The sequence below is a fragment of the Mesoplodon bidens genome, assembly GCF_964165515.1.
Source record: "Mesoplodon bidens genome assembly, chromosome: 12".
Lineage (NCBI taxonomy): Eukaryota > Metazoa > Chordata > Mammalia > Artiodactyla > Ziphiidae > Mesoplodon > Mesoplodon bidens.
Genome location: NC_138168.1, coordinates 2,072,743 through 2,095,451, shown reverse-complemented (window position 1 = coordinate 2,095,451; position 22,709 = coordinate 2,072,743). Strand labels below are relative to the sequence as shown.

The window sequence follows — 22,709 nt, the reverse complement described above, 5'->3', positions numbered from 1 at the left end:
TATTACCTTCCTTCTTGGTTTATTGCCTCATTTTGCTGGATTATTTCTATAAATAGCTTAAGGTGTAGCACAGGAGGTCAATGTTTCAAATTTCTTTGTGTACAAAATATCTTCTTCAGCCTCCACTTATGACTCATAGTTTGGCTGGATACAAACCCCTAGGGTGAAAATTATGTGCCTGAAAAACTTTGGAGATATCTTTCTAATGCCTTCCAGGATCCATGGTGCTCATGACAAGTATGATAAAGTCAGATTTTAACTTTTTTTTTAGGTGACCTGTATTTTTCTCTCTGGAATGGATGTATCCTCTCAGTATTTTATTCTATTTTAATTTATTTTTTCAGTAAAGATTCACAATGAAGGGTGCCTAGGTATGAGTCTATTCTTGCTCATCTTGCATAACTATTTTCAATCTGAGGCCTGATGTCTACTTTCAGCTGTGGGGAATTTTGTTGCCCTTTGACAGCTTCCCTCCATTTTTTTTCTGGGTCTGGAGTTTCTAATAGTAACATGTGGGATCTCCCAGATGCAACCTCTCTAACATATTTCTATCACATTTTCCATTGTGTCTTTCTTTTTTATATACTGAGAAATTTTTTAAATTCCTACTGAATTTATTTCAGCAACCATATTTTCATGTCCAGGAGATCTCTCTTGCTTTCTGACCATTCTCTTTTTAATTAACTCCCTAGTCTTATTTTATAGTGGCTAGCTCTTTTTAAACCTCTCTCAGGATATTACTTAAGGTTTTTCCTTAAATTATTCTGTTCCCTAAATTGTCCCTGGTCCTACTAGGATATGTTTTCACTCTTTCCCCCTCTCTCATGTTGTAAGCTTTACTCAACTATCAGGCAAATGACAGTTATTTTCTATTTAAGAATGAGTGCAGAAAGCTCCCTGAAGTCAATGATTGATTGGCTTCTTATGCAGGAAGAAGCGGGCAGTAACTGTAACAGGATCTCCCCCAAACACAATTTTCTAGGGTGTAAAAGCTCACACTAGCTGCCCTAGTTCTCACCAGTTTCACTGTTTTCAAAATGAAATCATATCATTTCAGTAGCATGAGGGTGGGGCTGGGAGTCCAATCCTCCACACACAACCCTTCAATGAGCTCCCCTATTTCAGTCACACTTTTAACTAACTCCACCCTCTCTCCTACATGCGCATCAAAGCACAGAGCTACTTCTGCGGGTGGGGTCAGAATCCTCCTCACTTGCAGGTGGTCCCTGTGCATATTCTAGGTGATGCCTTTCCTCTGTTCTACTGCTTCGGTCTCACACTTTTCCACCTGTCTTCTGTCTTTCAAAACTATGTTGAAATCTCTTGATTGTTGTGGGTTTATATACTTAAACACTTTGATACCATCATTGTAGTGTCTTGTCAAAATGGAGAAGAGATAAAAGGGTTCTCATGCATTCTGAATCTGCTACTCTGTGGTCCCAGTGTTTAAACTTCTTGGTCTTCCCCAGTGTCTATCATTGCTTTTAGAAATACAATCTCCTGGTCTACTCGTGAAGGAAATGAATACACCACATCTAAAATGACAAGGAATGCGGGTTAGATGCACTAGGGTCTTGTCGTACTCTGCCATTTATTAATAAACCACTTACGTGCTACAAATTGTAGGTGCTCATTTATAAAATGAAAGGGGTAACTCTACATGAACTATAGATTTCTCCTACTCTAACTCATAATTTCTAAGGTCTTTTCTTAAAATTTCTCTATATTACCATTAATTTTCATTAAAAAAATAAAAATCTAACTTTCTCTTTTGAAAATCAAACAGTAATTCCCATAGTCCTACAATAATGGGATAATTAGTTCTGAAACCTGTCAAGCTTCATGTTTCATATGAAAAGAAAATCACATTATATAATTTTTAAATTTAAGTAATTAAATTTAAATAATTTTTAAAAATTAAACATGGACTTCATAGCACAAAGACAAGGTCCCCACAAATGGTGTTCCTTTATTTACTAGAAGTGTTCAGCTCTGCACTGAAGTTGAAATAAAATAAATATATTATTTTTGAGGTGCAAAAATTTCTTATGAAAATCAATTTTTCTTTTCTGTCCATACAAACAAAAGTATGCAATGACATTAGAGGTCAGGTTTATTTGGTAACAGAATGTAGCTTCTTGATATTTTTGATTTTAGGAAAGGAGAATATCAACATCAAAACATTTTTCAACTTTACTTTTATTTAAAATGAGGGCATATTTTCCTCTTATAAAAAGAGAGTTCAAATAGAACTGTCAGTTTTCTCATCTTTAAACAAGATCACTGAAGCAGCTGACTGTATTCATTCACAACTCAATTTCCTTATCTTATGATCACTAAGGTTCTCCCTACATCTAATATACTAAGGTTCTAAGGAAAGGAAAATATATTACTAACAACATGTTTTGATTTTTATTTCTTAGAGTTCAAATGTCCACCATTCACCTTGGTCTAAGCTTAAGGAACCATTCAAGGGGATACAATGCAGATGGGAGGAGAAAACAGAACCCTCACACAAGCTGTGCCGTGTTGCAATCAGGCTTCCATTTGAAAAATAATCTTCTCTATAGCTTTAAAGTGATAACTTTGTACCTGCACTGCTTCTTGTTTCAAACGGATTTTCTCTGGCTCTTCCTGAACACGTTCTGAGGAATCATCAGCCTCTTCCACTTCTGAGGAGGAAGGACTCTCTACAGTCACAGTCATAGGAAATTCTGATGGACCTGAGTGTCTGAGGCAGAAGATAAGAAATCACAGAGTTGTTACACTAAAGTGCAAAGAAAGAAAACAAGATTGTATAAAAGACAACACAAGCCAGATACCAAGTATCCAAATATTAGAGGACATGTAACAAAAGTGATCTGAGGTATCATTCTTTATAAATGTCTCTCACTGCTCCTTAGTCTAAGACAGGCAATGGCTAAGTAAAATTACAGGAACTTATTTTTGCTATGTTACTGTACAGACCTCTGTTGTAAAAGGTTAGGATTAGTAATAGGAATTTCCCATATTATTTTATTAAGTTTCTTTCACAGAAGCCAAGTGAAGATCCAAGGTAAACATTTTTTCTCAAATCAACTTTATACTGCAAATGAAAAATTTATTCTTCACCATCAGACAAAAACAGTCTGGAAGAAAATGTAGTTTTTCAGAGGAAAATACATCAGCAAAGGGACTAATGAATAATCAGAAAGTCAACATATCTAAGCTGTGAATAATAGACATTAGAATTTGAAAAAATAAATCACATACACATACACAACTAAAACTGACCCATCAAAAATTTCAACTTCTCACCACCCTCAAGCCAAAACTAGGGCAACAGTAATACAATTCTCCCATCAAGCTTCACTGCCACTGCAATGTTGTTCAATAGGACATTTCCAAACATTTAAAACCTGACCTGGCCACAACCCCATAAAAGTCTACAGATCATAAAGAAGTGTGCAGGGGGCTTCCCTGGTGGCGCAGTGGTTGAGAGTCCACCTTCCGATGCAGGGGACACGGGTTCGTGGCCTGGTCCAGGTAGATCCCACATGCTGAGGAGCGGCCGGGCCGTGAGCCATGGCCACTGAACCTGCGTGTCCAAAGCCTGTGCTCCGCAATGGGAGAGGCCACAACAGTGAGAGGCCCATGTACGACAAAAAAAAAAAAAAAAAAAAAAAGTGTGCTGGGATTATATAACCACGCAGAAAACAGTTCACTAGGACATCATTTTGACAACAAGCAGCAAACCCTGCAGCATAGGAAAACCCTAACAGGAGAACGAGGTGCACACGCCTCTCTCTGGGAATGCAAGGCCAGGACTGACACCCAAGATGCTCTTCTCTCAACCTCAGCAGTGGTGCCTTTCACAGAGCAACTATGCAGTCTCCCAAGACCACTGGGAAGGAGAATCTGATACTGACAGTATTAGCTTGCCACGAGGCCATAAGCGAGGGAATGTGTGTGGCCTTGGTGAGAGAGCAGAGGTTTGGGAGATGCTGCTTTATACTGGCTTTCAGATCAGGACTTTGTACATATAGCCCGCAAACAACGTTTCTTGAAAACATGTGAACATTCTTGAGTATAACAGCTCCATGTGAGGAGTCAGAAATGGCAGTCAAGTTCACTTCACTGGGTAACAGCTGATTTGCGGACTGGAAAACAGGCTTCCTTGTTTACAGACATAACCACAAGGCTGCCTGCTGTGTGCCAAATCCACACAACTACACAGTTGCATTGGGAGAGCGACCAAACATGTTTTACATGGATTTATTTCAGAGAGGGAAATGCTTCTTGTAAGGCTCTGTCAGTTTAAAAAGCAAAAATAATGACCATACACCTTTCCCAATTCAAGCCCTATATATCATAAATATGATAGCTACACACCAGCAACTGATTACCTACATCACAAGCTTTGATGAATGGAAAGCCCCTAAAAAGATATCAACAAAACGAAGTTAGATCTTCATGTAAATACATGACCAGTTAAACCCACTTAATACAACTATTTAGAATTATGTACAGTATCCATACAGAATTGTGTATAAAAATAAATAAGCTCAAAAGAAGGACCTGGAAGGCTCTGCTTTGGAGAAAACTGAACAGCATTAAGCCGACTGGCTTGGTAATAACTCTCTGAACTGCTGAGAGGCCCCTTCAGTTCCTATGTTCAGGATGGTTGAGATTTCAGTCTCACTTCTTTAAATGGTGATATTAATCGTTCTCTAATTTACAACTCTGTGTAACGAGGATGGACCTGAGATTAAGTGTCTCAGGAAGAAGATAGGAAACCACAGAGTTATTAAACTCAAGTGCAAACACTGGGGATTCAACACTATAGTTTATGCAACAGCAATTCACATCACCACTTGGTCATATTCTTTCTACAAAAAAGCTGCACTCACATGTATGAAAAGACAAAAATTAACTGCCATCTGTATCAATATGTTAGTGTGCTTCAATCACATATGTTTTCATGAAAGTTTAAACATAAAATCACCTTTAAGATCTTGACCATGTGATCTGTTCCCTGCCATGTCAGATTATACCCCGTGAAGTTTACTGTCTTAACAGTGATAGAGTTCTTTATACCTTGACAAGTAACTAAAAGGAAAAAAAAACCACACACACACAATAAGATGAAGAGCCTATACATTTGTCAATCTTGACTTATTTGCTTTTCTTGAGTCAATTGGAGGTTTATAGCCACATTCTTAAAATCATTAACTACAATCTTCCCAAACAGGTAATTGATGAACTGATGCATCCTAAAACTCGTCAGTAACAAAGTGTTATTCCAGTTTACAGCAACAGTTTAATTCTATTTAGGTACTAAAACTGAATACACTGAATACTGCAAACTTTATTCCCAACCACTCAGTAAAGTACTACATACTTTTGAGACAAAGGAAAAAAAAAAGAAAAACCTAAAAAGCATAAGACTCCTCCGATTTTCATTTCCAATGATACATGCCAATCTTGATGATCAATCAGCGATTTAAACGTCAACTGTAAACCCAGTATTTTATTAGCTGCTCTGCAGTGTACTAGAGCAATAGAAGAGAGAGGACCTCAAACCCTCTGTTCCCTCAAATTGAAAGGCAGGCGTCCTGACCCCTCCAGACCACTACTGGACACAGAGAGGGCACACTAATCCTTCAGGACCCTAATCAAGAGTCACCTGCTTTGTGATTACTTCCATGACACACCCTCACCAACACCACTGAATTTGCTGCTCCTACGGGACGTTACATATATTTTCTATTTTAACACAGTGCATCATAATTATGATTGCAGATAGATGTTCTAAAAATTGAAATAGAATGATGACTTTTTTGCTCTTCATCTTGCTATTTCCCTTCCTATTTCTTGAAGAGAAACCATAAAAATATAAACAAACAGAGAAAACAGAAAATATACAAAACATGTGGTTTGTGGCTTAACACAAACTTAAGTAAGATTAATTCTGACAGTATCCAGCATGACAAACTTCCATGGTACAAATGAGAATGGACCAAGGTTTGAGCAGGTACAGGACACAATCCAGGCCTGAACAACACCAACAAAAGGTAGACAGGAAAATGTAGACAGACGTGGTGTGTAGGAAATCACGAGACCAGTCTGATGGGAAGAGACTTAAACAAGACTGAAACTCACTTTCTAAACCTCCATCCCCAACTGGACAATTCACAAGACACAGGTGCACCAAAGAAGCCAATTATTCAATCCCTTTAATGGGGAGGAACAGTTGAAACTTTTATTGGCTTAGTTCACCCCAAAAGCAACTATCAAATGTTGGCAGCACACAATGAAGGCTTACCTTTGTTAACATAGTTAAGTCTCTCTCTCTCACAACTAGCCCACTTAGCTCCGCGTTCCTTAGCGCACCCGACGCACTTACACAGCATTTATGAGCTGTACACAACTGGAAGGTCACATCTTTATTTCTTATTGCAGGAACACGACTTCTGTAAACTCTTTTTCTGTCACAACCTAAAGCAAAATTATTGTAAAATGAGTGATTTAAACCATACATTATATCATCATTAAAAAGTATCTAAATAAAAACAAAAGCATCTGCTCTGTGCTAAGGATTAGAAACAACCCCTGCCCTTAAAGCCTTCATTAAGGAGGAAGATGTATAAACTCAAAATTTCAATCACATGAGATAAATAAACGTAACCTTTATGCACAGAGGTTCCTATGGAGGCAAAAAGTTATATCTAAGAGACGGCTTCATGATAACCCTGAAGTACAGTCTAGAAAGATGAGGCTATGCAGAGTTGGAGTAGGAGGTGCATTAACTGCAGAGGGAACATCTGTGAAAAGACACTCAAGCCTGACTCCTGCTGGGCACTGTAAATACTGCAGGTGGGGATGACAAAAGGCCAGGGGTCCAAGTGTGAGAAGAGACAGAAATGAAAATAGAGATGTTGGCCCAAGCAAGCCTGGGAGAGGGCATGGCTTGTATCCCACAGGTGGTGAGACCTGGGGCTACCACTGGCTGAGTAAGGGTGCCTCCGCTGATTAGAAAAAGGCTCCCCGCTGCTGAAGGGCCGACTAGATAAAGGGAGTGATCACAAAAAGCTCCCCTTCCTCAGGGCAAAGAGCCCCAGGAGGCTTAGCCGAACACAGTTCAGACTACTCGCCTCCGTGCAGAGCACACGCTGGGCAGCTAGTGTGCACTAACTCTGTGTGGGCAAGCCATCAGCAGCATTATTTTAAGCACATCTTTTTCTGTTAGAAGATCACTTAACCCGAGTAGGCACATGAACTTAGAGGAACTGAACCCAGGGGCCGGGAAACCACCCAGGAGTTTCTGCCATAGTCTGGGCAAAATGCAATATGGATGAAGAAGCAAATTTAGGGCTTCCCTGGTGGCGCAGTGGTTGAGGGTCGCCTGCCAATGCGTGGGGCGCGGGTTCGTGCCTCTGTCCAGTAGGATCCCACGTGCCGCGGAGCGGCTGGGCCCGTGAGCCGTGGCCGCTGAGCCTGCGTGTCCAGAGCCTGTGCTCCGCAACGGGAGAGGCCGCAGCAGTGAGAGGCCCGCGTACCGCAAAAAAAAAAAAAAAAAAGCAAATTGAGGAGGAGGCCAGAATATACAAGATAGACCCACTGGATGCAAGACATAAAGGAAGTTCAGTGAAGGAACTCTGAAGAGAATGGGCTCTACAATAAACTTTTCTTACATTCAGTGTAAAATATTAGGCAAAATTAAATACAGTGGCCTTTAAGGTCCCTTCCAGCTCTAATTTCTTTTGGTTTCTAACTTATTACTCTGGTTAAGTAAAGTCCCTTCAGAGGTACAGAACAGTTCTTATACCTGAATGGGATGCAAAGAATAATCTGACTTCTCTTCACCAGGGGATGAGTTGAACTGTCCTTGCAGAAGAGGTAACAGATGGTGTGAACCCCAGATCCTGGAAAAGGGCCAGGCACACGATGAGTATTCAGCTTTTCAAAATCAAATGAACAATCATTTCCTGTCCTAGATCCTTACACCCTTCCTCTGCTGGCTAATTTCTCACAGCTTATAAACATCCTCAAATATACCCACTTAAAAATGTCTCAGACCTACGATTCTTTGGATCTTCTTGTGGATGACCTAAGTCTCTCCCATGCCTCCAAACACCTGTCCTCCCCAAAAGCCCAGATATGTACCTTGGGTCCAGACCCGTCTACCAGGCCCCTCTAAAGCACTGAAGATGAAGTAAGATCCTCTCGCCACCCCCAATCCCTTCCTACTCTGCTCTGTATCTCTCAAAAAGATGCAGCTGTAAAGTGTCACCCACGCTTGTTGCCCTCCCTTTTCTAACTGGTCACCAGGCCCTACCCATTCTCTCTCAGATCTGCAAAACCCAGTCCCACTTTTTATAACTTAAGTGGGACCCTCAGATTACAATTCACCCTGCACCAAATCAACTGCCTTCCACATGGAGGTCCGAGTGAGCCTCTAAACCACAAGTTCATCTCACTGTTCTTTGGTGTTTCCCACAGACTTCAGGATAAACATCCAAACTTCTGACAGGACAAACAAGGCCCCATTCTCTTGGGCCTCACTAATCTTCCAGTATCCACTCTCATTTCTTTCCCAAACCCTGAGTTCCAGTCCTGTACATTAGTTTTGCCATATTTTCTTATATTTCTCAAACGTCAACACACACTGCTCTCTCCTGCCACCCCAGGAGCTTCCACATATCCTTAGAAAGGATGGCACCTCCTCCAAGAATCCTACCCTGAACTTTCCCTTCCAAGGTTCTGTGCTCTGCAAAGGGGAAAGATCGGGGGGAGGGATAAATTAGGAGTTTGGCATTAACACATACACACGACTGTATATAAACTAGATAATCAACAAGGACCTACTGCATAGCACAGGGAACTCTACTGCATATCCTGTAACAAACTAGACGGGAAAAGACTCTGAAAAGGAATGGATATCACTTTACTGTACACCTGAAACTAACACAATATTGTAAATCAACGATCCTCCAATATAAAATAAAAATTAAAGAAAAAAGAGATTCTGTGCTCTGTAGCACCAGAACCCACTTCTTCCAGAGCACTGGCTACTGTGCTTGTGTTTACTTGCTGCCCAGTAGAAGGAAAGCTAACGTACGGCAGAAGCATCCTCTCCAGCAGCCCTTGGTTCTGACAACTCATTCAAGTGCCAGGCTACTTTACACACATAACCTGCTTAATTAATTCTAAGAACCCACAGAAAGAGTGGTTATTAACGTCATTTTACAAGTGTGGGGATTGTAGTGCAAAAGAAACCTGCCCAGGCCACAGAGAGCATAAGCCCTGGAATTCACACCCTAAGCTGCCTTCACACCGGTGCTCTTTGCACTATATGATACGACTATTGAAAAAAATTTATTTTCCTGAGCCCTGTTTTAATGGAAAGGAAATGAAGCTGGAATATATCCATTTCCTAATCGCTTTGGTGTGTACCAGGCAAAGTCATTCAACAGACCAGGTAACATCTGTGCAACAATTAACGATGCTCCAAACTGTGCTAAGTGTTCTACTTTGTAGAGTCTAGAAGCATTAACACAGTGCATCCTTCTATCCGCCACAGAGACTGGGTCCTGTTCAGCCCACGCTACAGATGGGAACACTGAGACCTTGAATCCTTAAGGCACTCGGCCGGGGTCACCGAGCTGGCAGGAGTCCTAGGCCGCACGCCCCGTCTAGTGCACGCACACCCGGGCACTGGGCACTGGTTCTAGTGCCCACCCTCCACCTTGCACCATTTAAAACCCCGCTTCTCAGCGCCCACACGAGGAGCCCTGGAAGCGGGAAGTACAAACCTGTCTCGACAAGCCGTGGCTGGAAGAAGCTCTGGATACAGATAAGGGGCAGCGGGCGCTGAGGAGCGGCGCCCAGTGCACCCCGTGGAGGCGGTCGGCCTTAAGTCCAGCAGGCCCTCCTGTAGGGAAGCGCGCACGGAGGGCAGAGGCACCGAGTCCTGCAGCGCGCACAGGTCCTCAGAGCGCGGAAAGATGTCGGCCGCGCTGTCCCGGCGCAGCTTCACTGAGTGATCATGGCCCGAGCGCGGCCTCGGGGACGCTGGCTGCGGACACGATGCCCACACCCGCCTGGGGGCCCCGGCTCGCCTCCCGGCCCCTCGGGAGCCCACCGCCCGGCGGCTGCGGCCCCGCAGCGTGCGCAGGACCGGCGTCGCAGCCAGAAGACATAGGGCCACGGGCCCCAGCTACGCCAACTCCCCCATGCCGCGCTCCGGAGACCCCGCGTGGCCTGGTGTTGGCGCAGCTATCAATGCTCTCCACGCCGCGGGGCTGCGGTTTACGTCGGCGGGCGGTGCCGTGGGGGCGGGGCTCGAAGACGTCATCACGCTCGCCGTGCGTCGCGTCCCCCCGCAGCCCTGTCTCCCATGGTGACGCGGCCTGAGGAGAAGGGGCTTGAGCTCTGAGACTAAGGCAGCGCGAAACGTGCGAGGTGTGGAGACTTCGGGGTTTCCAAACAGCGTTTGCTGACTCATCCTAACAAATGTGAGACCTGGTTGTATCAACGCATTTTAAACGTAAACTCCCGTAAGTGTCTGGGCTCCCCCCGCCCAGGAGAGAGCGTGTATTCCGTGAGGGACACACGAAAGGCGGAGTGAACGTCTGCCTGTGGTCCCTTACCTGGTGCACGGGTGTGTGAATTTATGCGGAGAGCTCTTAATTTCTGGAGTTTCTGCTAACTTGACACGGTAGATGGCAAAAGGTGACGTGTTCCATGCATTCAGGACATGATCGTGGTTACTAATAATCACTTTGTTTTGTACTGACAACTGCACAGAGAATTTACTACTGAATATCCACTTTACAGAAGGGAAACTGAGGCGTAGGAACTGAAGTGACGGAGTAAGAGGAAGGACTCAGACAATTGGTGTTAGTAAATGAACCCTGCAGGGGGCCGTTAGCCTGCGGTGGCTCTAGCGATGCGGCTGCCTACGTAAACCAACCAAAATCGAAGCCTGTCAACGCCTCAGGGTGACGCACACCGCTGAGGACCACCAGTCACAAACCACCAACTAGGCTTTAAAGCGATAGCAAGTCAGTCATTTCCTTGCTTGGCTTCTGCCCTTTTAAAATAAACATCTCTGCAGCTCCTGTGGCTGGAGCGCTCCTCACCACTATCCTACAGTGTTTGTTTTTCTTTGACTTATTTCACTGACCACAATGCCCTCAAAGTCCATCTATGTTGCTGCAAATGGAAACATTTCTTTCTTTTTTAAGGCTGAGTAGTATGCCATTGGTTATATGTACCACGTCTTTATCCATTCATCACTTGATGACACTTAGGTTGCTTCCATATCTTGGTAATTGTAAATACTGATGCTCATTGGGGTGCATGTATCTTTTCAAATACACGTTTTTGAAAACACGTGTTTTTGTCCTTTTTTGGATTTACACGCAGCAGTGGAGTTGTGAGATCATATGGTAGTTCTAGTTTTAGTTTTTGAGAACCCTCCATACTCTTGTCCACAGTGGCTGCACCAGTTTACATTCCTACCAACAGTGTGCCAGGGTTCCGTTTTCTCTAACAATTGTACATTTTCTTCCTAGGGTTAATTGAGATGATAGTTGGATAATAACATAAGATCAGGCGAAGTCTAAAGAAATTGTAGAACAGCTGGATAGAGTAGGAAAACGTCTGTTCGCTGGCGTCTAAATGTGAGAGAGACACCAAGACATGAGGGCCAAGTTCTGGAGAGAAAGGAAACACAGACGCAAGCTTGACATTTGGCGCAGCTTTTCTCCTTGGGGCATTTGCTGATTCAAATGTTACAGCCTAGGAGCTGAAAAGCCAAAGAGTTCAAAAGACTCTAACGACAGAAGCCAAACGGCAAGAACCGTTTTACATTGATAAACAGCATTTTAACTATGTAGAAGCAGAAAATGAAAAGAAAGAACTTTGCATTACATTTAATAAAAGTTTAGGGAGAACTTTGTGGTATATTAGTGAACTTATTTGTGGAAATTTAGCCATGTACATTGTGTTGGAGAGGCACCAAGAGTTCAAGAATTCTCACAATTTGAGTACACAGTTGCCTTAAATGTAGGCATGGTGGCACCATTTACATAACAATGATTTGGAGGATGTTGTGTTACTCAGCTCTTGCTGTGATAATGCTTTGGAACAAATCACACCAAAGTCAGTTACATAAACAAGAATTTATTTTTCTTGGACCTATGGGCCAGCTGCAGTGGCTCTCTTTTAGACCTCTAGATGGCTAGTTTTGCTCCGTGTTTTGGGTCAGTTTGAGGTCTGTCACACACCTCTTCGTCTGGAGCCCAACTGTGAGGCCGCAGCTCCCAGGCCCTGTCTTCTCTAAAAGTTCACTGAAACAAGAGGCGAGCCCAACCGCACAAGCCCATTTAAGGCCTCTTCTGCTCACTTAAGGCCATCATGTCTGCTCATACTTCAGTGGCCAAAACATGTCACAGATCGAAGCTGTATTTAGAATATGTGTATTTGTTTAAAGCTGGGTGCTCTCACAGAAGAAGATTGCATTTTGGACAGTGTTAGCTTAGCATTTCCATTGGCATTTGGAAACGTGATAAACGTCGTGTGCACTTTTGCAACTTTGAGAACTTTTTGAAATTGTGGGACAATTTCTATGGGAAAAGAGGAAGGTACATTTTAGAACTCAACTCTAGTTATGGCAGTGTTGGAAGAAGAATTAATGAGATAAGGTCAATACAAATGAAAGATTGGGGATTCACATATTCGTAATTAACATTAGCATTCTACAGAACATTCCTGGAGAATTGTGATGCTTGCTTTACGTGATTTCTATCATAAATCATTATAATCTGACCAAGCCACTTCAGTAAAACATACATCATACAGTACATCGCATTTTAGTTGTTCCTACCACTGCACAACTTATCGTCAGGCACGAAAGGCTACATATGGTATGGTTCCATTTATACGAAATGTCCAGCAGTGGCAAATCCATACACATGGCAAATATTATACATTAGTGGTGGCCAGGGGTTTGGAACAGAGGGAAATAGGGAATGGCTCCTTAAAACGGGTGTAGGTTTCCTCTTGGGGTGATGCAAATGTTTTGCCGCTGGGCAGTGGTGATAGTTGCACAACACTGTGACCAAACTAAATTCCACTGAATGGTACAGTGAATTGTAAAATGATCAAAACGGTGAATTTTGTGTTCTGTTCATTTTACTACAATAAAAAGGAGAAAGCATTAGGGAAAGACTTAGAGTTTGGGAAAGTAAGGTGAGCTGGTCAAGAAAAAGACAGCTCTACTGTTCAGTTTTCTCTCAGCTCTCCCAGTGCATGAATCCTCACCAAAAAGTAGCCTGAACTTGTAGATGATAGTCATTCAACACAGTCCGGGGAAAAGTAAATAAAATAAAAGCCAACTCTTCTTCTTTAGCACATCTATGAGAGGCTAACTTCCTGCTCAGCCACATGGACATCCATGAAGACGTTTCACTTTAGGTTTCCTCTACTTAAGTACTTTACTCACAGCTCATTCACACATGTAGGTAACAGCATTCCTTAATTCGATGGAATCTGCAGTGCTGGTTGTGATCAGTGTCATGAAAAGAAAAGGGAAGGAGGAAAAAGCCTCCACATTGACTTGGTGGTCTTGACGAAATGGATGCAGAAGACAGCTTGAGTGTCAAACTGGAAACTTTTATTTTCCTTTTCCTTTTCTTTTTGTCTTTCCTATCAGGTCTTCTGCCCACTTCTCACCCCCTTCTTTCAAACAGGAGAGACACTCATTAGCTGCTTTTTTTTGTTTGTGCTAAAACAACTATTGTTTTGGGTTTCTTGTTGTTCGGTGAACATTATTGTTTTTACTGCCAAATGAGCTTCGGTGGTTGATGTAGGGGGTCTCTTGGGAACTTAAGTTTTTCCAGTTTAAGTGGGAAAGCTTTTTTGTTTGAATGGGGTTTTACTGGGTGCTTCAAGGTTTGCTCTTGGCTCTTTTTTTTTTTTTTTTTCTTTTTGCGGTATGCGGGCCTCTCACTCTTGTGGCCTCTCCCGTTGCGGAGCACAGGCTCCGGATGCGCAGGCCCAGCGGCCATGGCTCACAGGCCCAGCCGCTCCGCGGCATATGGGATCCTCCCAGACCGGGGCACGAACCCGTATCCCTTGCATCGGCAGGCGGACTCTCAACCACTGCGCCACCTGGGAGGCCCTGCTCTTGGCTCTTTGATGGGAGACTGGATTGCACTGTGTTTCCTTTGAGGTTCCGATAAATAAAGGATCCTACGTCCTCCTGGGCACTTTGTGTTGATTTTGCTGTGTGTCCTCTCTAATAGCCAGATGCAGATTCCAGGAAAATGACATATAAATGAATATGAGTAATCTAATACTTTTAGAATTTGCTTTGGCCATACTCCTGGTCTTATTCTACTTGTAGCAGATGGGTTTAAAGAGCATTAGCTATGTACATATTAAATATAATATAAATATACCAGTATTAAATATTATATTGATATATAAATGTAATATACTAATATTTATATTAATGTATAACAATTATGTATTATATTAATATATATTTTTGCCTAGCATATATTATATACAAAATATATGAGTAATGAAATGTATTTATACGGTTAATATGTTCATAATATTAATATGATATATCCTGTAATATTGATTATAAAACAATTATATCATAATATATAAATTATAAATATATATATTTATATATATATTATAAATATATAATTATTATTATCTGATATAATACACTATAGTTAATATATTCTCTATAACACAATACATAATGTATTACTATAAGACAATTATATTATGTAATATAAATATAATACATCTATAAAACTATATATATTTTAATTACACATTACACATACAAGTATGTATAGCTATTTATAATTTTATTTACATAGGAATCTCTTCATCTAACAATTGATGTAAAAATATGTAATATTTTCAATCAAATGGGCCTTAACCTCACTACCTACACATAACTACTTTTACAATCGTGAACCCTGTCTAGCTCATGCTTCCATATCTCTCAACCTGCTTTTCTACACATGCACATAGACACACATTTATACACGATATATATGTATACTACCAGTTTTCAGTTCAATGTATATAACTATATGATATATATAATTATATTCCTGTGTATGTATACAAATATAAATCGAAGGTATGTATATAGGTATGTATTTCATATGTTTATATAACTATATCATACAAATAATGTATGTGTATATAAATACATGACTATGTACATACATACACAGAAATATAATTATTTAAACAAAAGGGACCTAAATAAACATAGTTCTCTAAGAATAAAACTAGTTATGTCTCACTGTTTCAATAACAGTTTATAGTTTTCTACTGTATGTGCTTCTATAATTGTTATGAACAATTCCCATTTGTTGAATGTTAAGTTGTTTTAATTTTTTGCCATTATTAATGAAGCTCTAAAGAATACGGTGGGCAAGATTACTTGAAAAACTCTCCTAAAGGAAAAGGGTTAGGTATGCTAGGTTAAGTGTACACAACTTATTTTTAAGTGCGTGGTTGATTTTTGAAGTATGCAGTAGAAATTTCCAGGACCCATGAAAGAAGGGTGGTACATGTGTGAGAGTTATAGCTATATTAGGAGTGGATTGAAGATCTTGATAGCTTAGAACAGAAGCTGGAAATGCTGTTTTTATGGAGCCAAGTGGCAAATATTTTAGGCTTTGTAGACCAAAGAGGCAAAATTGAGGATATTATTTAGGTACTTAGGTAACCATTTAAAATGTTACCAGTTAAAATGTGAAAATTATTCATAGCTCATAGGCCATACAAAATAGACATCTGTCTGGATTTGGAATATAGGCCATAGTTTAATGACACACCTGACATAGAGACTTGTTCTTAAACGGCCATGACCACATGGGAGGCAGGAAGTAAGACTCCATCCCTACTAGATGGGAAGTTAGAATTAAACCTATCTATCCCTAGCTTCACCTTTAATGAAAGGGTGTGCCAGAAGAAAAAATATCTGCTGGCAAAGGAAACTAAGACCAAATTCTCTTGGCCTCTGCTCTGGGTAGGAAACAGGTAGGAAATCTTGATAATTCTGAACCCCAGGACTGTGTTCACAGTGTTTGTGTTGTAAATTTATGTGCCATCTTGCAAACAGAAGCTAAGAAATTAACTTAAAATGCTCCCAAATCAGTGGTATTCCAAACACAAAACTAAATCCTTTCTGGAGAGGTAGACCTTCAACACAGGCCGATAGCATTCCCACAGATAAAGTTTAGCTAAACGTGAGCTCATGATCTAAATTTATCCAATAATGAAGAAATCAGCTAGAAGTGGAGAGAATCAGCAAAAAACAATCAATACCAGAATTAGATTCCCAAGGCCATCCATCAGATGTTGGAATAATCAGGTGCAAGGCAGAAAATATACATAAAACTAGAACTGAAACAAGGAACAAGGATGTTTTAAAAGACTGGGTAGGATCTTTAAACTTTTTTTCAAGTACATGTCATTGATAAAGCTAAAACTCAAAGGTCGTGTAATACAGCAGATTAATCATGGAGAAGAGTGAATTTATGCTGTTTTTAAAAATACGGCAGATCAGATTTTCTGCCTAATTATATAAGTAGATTTATCTTTAAAAAATACACATTATTTTAAAGACTTATTGTCTGTAAAATAAGTTAAGGGTATTTCAAAGGGCTTCTCTCCAAAGAAAAGTGAGAAGTAGCAAAACACAGAAAGTCGAGGGTAAAAAATGTCAATATGTACATTGCGATAGGGTGAACTAAGCCTTAGGCTAGCAACAATGTGGACGAGCTGACCCTTAGATACTTACAACTAAGCTGGAATCTTCAAGAAGTTCAACTATTTATAACTAAAAAGATTTCTTAAAATTAATACCCAAGTGTTTTAATTGACATCAGAAGAGTAAAACAATAAACCCTGAGAACATAGAAAAAGTGATTTAGTAAGTCAAAAGTATATTCTTTGAAAAGATTTAGAAAACACACTTTGATTAAGCAAAACAAAAACATAAGTAAGTAATATACAGAAAGAATCAGGACCATGTTATAGCAGAGAGTACAAACAGAGAATATATGAAATGCCAGTAAATTTGAACATTTCTGTAAAGTGGACAAGTTCCTAGCTCCTAAAGTTTACCAAAACTGACACAAGAGGAAATTTATAGCTGGAGTTCTTTCACCAGTAAAGGAATGAAGTCAATACTTTACAATCTTTCACCAAGAAAAATAACAGACCCAGCCAGATCATTTGGGAGGTGAATTCTATCGAACTTCTATTAAACAGATAACATCAATATTAACAAAGAAAAACTTCTAGAGAGTAGCAAATTAAAAATGCTCCTTTATTCATCTTATGAAGTCTATATAATCCTAATACTGAAAATAGATTAGGACTGTGAGGAAAAAAAAATTTACAGCTCAAATTTACTTGTAAATATAAAAGCAAAAATTTTAAACTATGATATTAGCTACCCAAGTTCACCAGAGTAAGAAAAAGCATGAGCAAGTTAGGTCATCCAATGAATGAAATGGCAGTTTAAAGTCAAGAATATATATCAATAGATTGAAATCACCACATTTGATTTCTTTCATCTGTCTCTTTAAAAATTGATAAGTACTTCTATTGATCTCTCTTGTACTAGGCACTGTGCTAAGTCACTTACATATTTACTCCTTTAAACCTTCTATCATCCCTGCGGGAAAGTTCTGTTTTGCTTCCATTTCGTAGCTAAGATTCTAACCCCCAGGAAAGTGAAGCAACATTTGTAAGTTTTTGTGGATGGTCAGTGATGGGACCAGTACAGGGACATCCAAAGTCTGTGCTTGGAAACAGTGCCGCATGTTGACACTCACATTACAGATGAAAGGAAAGGAACCATGCACTTACCATATAGATTAAATCTCACATTACAGGTTAAAGGAAAGGAACCATGCACTTACATTATAGATTAATACCCCCATAACAGGTTAAAGGAAAAAGAAACATGTGCTTCTCTCAAAAGTTGTAAAGAAAGCATATCCATTTCTTAATATATTTCCCGATTTCTTTTGCTTGTTTTCTGACCTTTGTAGTGCATTTTGCCATGAGGCAAATTTTAATTCTTATATAATTAAATGTATCCTTTTTTCTTTGTATCTTAGAAAGGTATTCCTCATGAATACTTATTTCATGTCTCCCAGGTTTCTGATACTTTTACAGTTTCATTATTTTTTAACTTTTAACTAGTTGCTGTATCTAGAATTTAGTAATGATAGCCATATTTTCCCACTTTTGTTGAATAATTTTTGCTCCTGATCCAAAATGTAAATTTTATTTTAATCTCAATTCCCTTATGCTCTTGCATCTAATTTTAAGATGCTTCCTATTCCATTGGGTGTTTTGTCTATCTAAAACAAAATGCTACCTTAATTATAATGTAATTATACTATAATAAATGTAATTAGTAAATGTAATACAATATATAATAAATAGAATATATAAAATAACAAAATATAATTTACCATATAACAAGGTCCAAGGAGAGCAAAACTATACAATCACTTGAAATATCCTGCAAAAGATAGTTTATAAAATTCAATATTCATTTGTAATTTAAAAGAAATAGTAAAATAGGGATTGATGAATGCTTCCAAAATAAGAAGAAATTATATGTCTAAAAGAGAAAGAGGTAAATGATAAACTTTAGTAACACTGGCAATATGCAGGACAAGATGAGGATGCCTGATATAATGTTAAAGAAAAAGTATTATGTAACATCGTTTTTGCAGCACTGATGAGTTCAGTGAAAAGAGAATCTCATAGAAAAGAGTATCTCGTTCTTCTTAATGTCTGTACACTTGTCCCTTGCATGAACATAACGGCTTATTTAGCCAATATGTTACTGATCTGCATCTGGATTTCTAGGTTTTCATGGAATTTTATCATGCACAATTGTTTCAAACACTAGGACTTCCTCTTATGTTTATATCTTTTGAAAGAAACAATATGTCCACAGATGATTTATCTGTGCTGGCTGCTAGCTGACTTTGGGTACTTCTCAGTTCTTCGCTTTACCTTCCTTGTCAATATGAAAATGGAAGGCAAGAAGGTCTCCTGTTTAGAGACTGTAAAGATAGATCTTGGTGATAAAGTCTTGGTGGTAAAGGCTAAAAGTATCAACCCAGAACAAACGTTTTTCCAGCTGTAACTATGTGTGATTCCCTTGGCTTGATTCCGTAGAAGATGTAAGACAAGACTAGAATCTGCGCCAAAGTGCTTCCAGTAGGATGGGCTAAGTCAAGTATGGTGGCGTATGTAATTCAAGACAAAATATAATGTCTCCTTTTCTCTCCTAGCAAAACTTGGTGGAGTGAATGTAGAAGTCACTGTCTGCTTTGAATTAAAGGAACACAATAAATCTTGTTTTGGAAGGTAAGTATTCTGGTCTCTTTGTGGAGATGAATTGGAAATTGTCTAGAAGAAGGAAAACGAGGTTAACCAAAGTTAAACTCATAAATAATTGAGCATTAATTAAATATCTGTGGTCTATGTTTGTCTTTGATCATAATTTCTCCCAATTTATAGACCTCTTTGATACTTGATGAATCCTTGTCAAAGATGCACTTAACAATGATTATTACTTGTGTATTAGGTTTTGCCTGGGCCCTGAAGAAACTATCCTAAATTACCAGCTATGATTGTCACTTGATTTCCTCACAGAGAACAATCAGACCTCCTTGTCTTAAGTGGCTTGGAACGTGAAACTAGTTAGTCTCTTAGATATTGTTAGAGGACCCTACAGAGCCCATTGGTGAAAGTTTGGAAAACATTGGGCTTCTTAAAATTGATTCTTGTAGTGCTTTAGGAAAGATCACTGAACCAAAAGTATAACGGTGTTTCTGGTTCTGTTGTTAGCGTTCTCCATGGAAACATTGCTGAAGATTCTGGACTCAATCTCCTTCCCCATGTGTGAATGTCACTGAAAATGTCCAACTCCATTCTATCCCCATATAACTTCAGAAACTAAGCAAAATGAAGACTCAAAATTCATTTCAAATAATGAAATGAATATATAACGTAGACTGGAACTGGGAAAATACCTGGTTTAAATTCTGGAAAGTACCAACTATACAATTCTGGATAAGTTGCTTACTCTTGCTTAGTCTAATTTAATGCCCATCTCACAGGATGTTATGGTGATTAATTTAATATCTTTGTATAACATACAGTGTTATGTAATTTCTTCTTGTTTTTCTTGAGTAAATTCATATCCTTAAGCAGCTCACTGTAAACAATAGTTACTTACTTGCTTAAATTACTCTTATCTTCTATTATCACCTGAACTGTGTCCTGCTCAAGTTAATATGTGGAAGTCTTAACCCACAGTACCTCATAATATGACTGTATTTGGAGATAAGGCCCTTAAATAGGTAACTGAGGTCAAATGAGGTCAAATGGGTGGGCTCTAATTCAATATGGCTGGTGTCCTTATAAAAAGAAAATATTAGGACACAGACATGCACAGAGAGAAGACCATGTGAAGACAAAAGGAAAACATGGCATCTACAAACCAAGAAGAGATACCTCAGAAGAAATCAATCCTGTTGACACCTTTTCTCAGATTTCTAGCCTCTACACACGTGAGTGAGTACATTTCTGTTGTTTAACCTCCTCAGTCTCTGGTACTTTGTCATGGCAGCTCTAGGAAACTAATACAACTTTTTATGGCCTCCTTGTCTCAAGTTGAAAGTTCAATATTTGGCACCATAGCTAAGAAACAAAAATATCATCTACATTCCTTGTTGTAGTCTTTCTTCGCCATTCTCATTGCTAGTAATTTTCATATTTGGGTCTGTTTTCTGTATCTTGTAAACAGAGCGTTATGCTCATTTCTAGTCTTACTGCTAACATACAATAAATGTGCAGATACCGAATAGATTTTGGAGAAGTGCAACATATAGCTGGTACATGTGTGATCTGTGTGTATTCATATAATTTATACTTTTTCTCCATTTTCTTCCTTTGGTGTGAGCTAAGATTCTCTGCTTTTGTGACTAGTGCTCCTGAATACTAATCCCTGAATTTAATTCACCAAAAATTGTCAAAAATAATAATAATATGGGGAAAGAGAGAGTGATAGAGGGAGAAGAACAAACAATCAGGCTAGGGCAGTACTGTGAATTATTAGGGTCTTCTTAATAACATTATGTTAGTCTAGAGGAAATGACCGTAAGTATCATCAGTGAGCCCTGTTGGTCTTTATTGACTGCTAGAGACATCCCTGAGTTCTGTTCTTAGTCTCCAACTGTATGATGACTACTGTCTGGAAGTATTATTTGAACAACTAAAGTGACTTAATGGAAAAGGAACATGTCTTTAGAGAAGCAACAGTAATTTTTCTATCTGATTAAAAAGCAATGTTGACTGTCTGGCAACCTCAGTCATATTTGTAAGCAGAAAAGCATTGGCTATTAAAAGTGGATGATGTAAAGAGATGAGCAGAAACTTTGGCGATAGGTATACCTGGATTTAATTCTCACTTCTACCACTTGGCAGCTGGACAGCCTTAGGCAAGTTTCATACCTCCCTGAAATTCACTTAATTCAGTCTGTAAAATGGCATAATAACTTATTATAGCATCCTTTTAGGAATTTTAAATCAGTTATTGAAATAAAAGTACACACTATATAGACAAGTATGGATTCCTCAATAGGTGTTTGACCTTTCATTTCTCCAGTATCCCACCCCCATCAAATAAAGAAAAATACTTTTTAAAATTTATGAATATTTCATTGTTCTAAAGTTAAAGCCATAAAAATAAAAATAATCAAATGACTTACTATCATACCATTAGAAGAACAAAAAAATAGGTGTTCATGAGAGTTCCAAATTAGAATACAAGTTTTCATTAGGCACCTGTTTATGTATGGTATTCTGCTCTTTAAAATAAATAATTAAATTTGAAAGACTTATTTCCTCACTTTGAAGACTTTATTAGTTTACAAATTATATATCAACCTATGCTAAATATTATACCGACCCATGCTAATGAATTCAGTACAGAAAACAAAAAACACTGCACTCAAGCAAACTACATATATATGTGTATATATATATTACTTAAATGCATTTATATCCTAGCATGTCTCCTAAAGCATTGTGGTAACTCACCGGAATACATACAATCAAATATAATGGCAAAAGCACTTAATATAAACAGGGCCAAGGAAACATAGACAGAAGATGAAGAAAAGATGAGGGAAATGTGAACAGGAGGAAGTGTAGTTAATCAGGTTGTATGCTTTGACCTTAAGATTCTCTGTGTGGGGACTTCCCTGGTGGCACAGTGGTTGGGAATCCACCTGCCAGTGCAGGGGACATGGGTTCGAGCCCTGGTCCGGGAAGATCCCACATGCCGCGGAGCAAATAAGCCCGTGTGCCACAACTACTGAGCCTGTGCTCTAGGGCCCATGAGCCACAACTACTGAAGCCCGCGTGCCACAACTACTGAAGCCCCAGCGCCTAGAGCCCGTGCTCCGCAACAAGAGAAACCAGAGCAATGAGGAGCCCGCACACCACAACGAAGAGTAGCCCCCGCTCGCCCCACTTAGAGAAAGTCCGTATGCAGCAACAAAGACCCAACATAGCCAAATATAAATAATAAGTAAATTTATTTTTAAAAAAAGGTTCTCTGTGGATAAAACAATATG

General features: G+C 39.4%; 1 long non-coding RNA gene across 2 annotated transcripts; it reads right to left on the bottom strand.

The window, feature by feature from the left end:
• Positions 1 to 2,379: 2,379 nt before the first annotated feature.
• On the bottom strand, positions 2,380 to 10,242 carry LOC308626159. 2 transcript variants are annotated; one of them, XR_014017204.1, is made up of 4 exons: positions 9,795 to 10,242; positions 7,808 to 7,904; positions 6,305 to 6,477; positions 2,380 to 2,731 (listed from the first exon to the last, which is right to left on the bottom strand). It is a non-coding gene; the product is annotated as an uncharacterized lncRNA (long non-coding RNA). The 2 variants fall into 2 exon arrangements; XR_014017205.1 differs by lacking the exon at positions 7,808 to 7,904 and having other exon boundaries at positions 2,381 to 2,731.
• Positions 10,243 to 22,709: the final 12,467 nt, after the last annotated feature.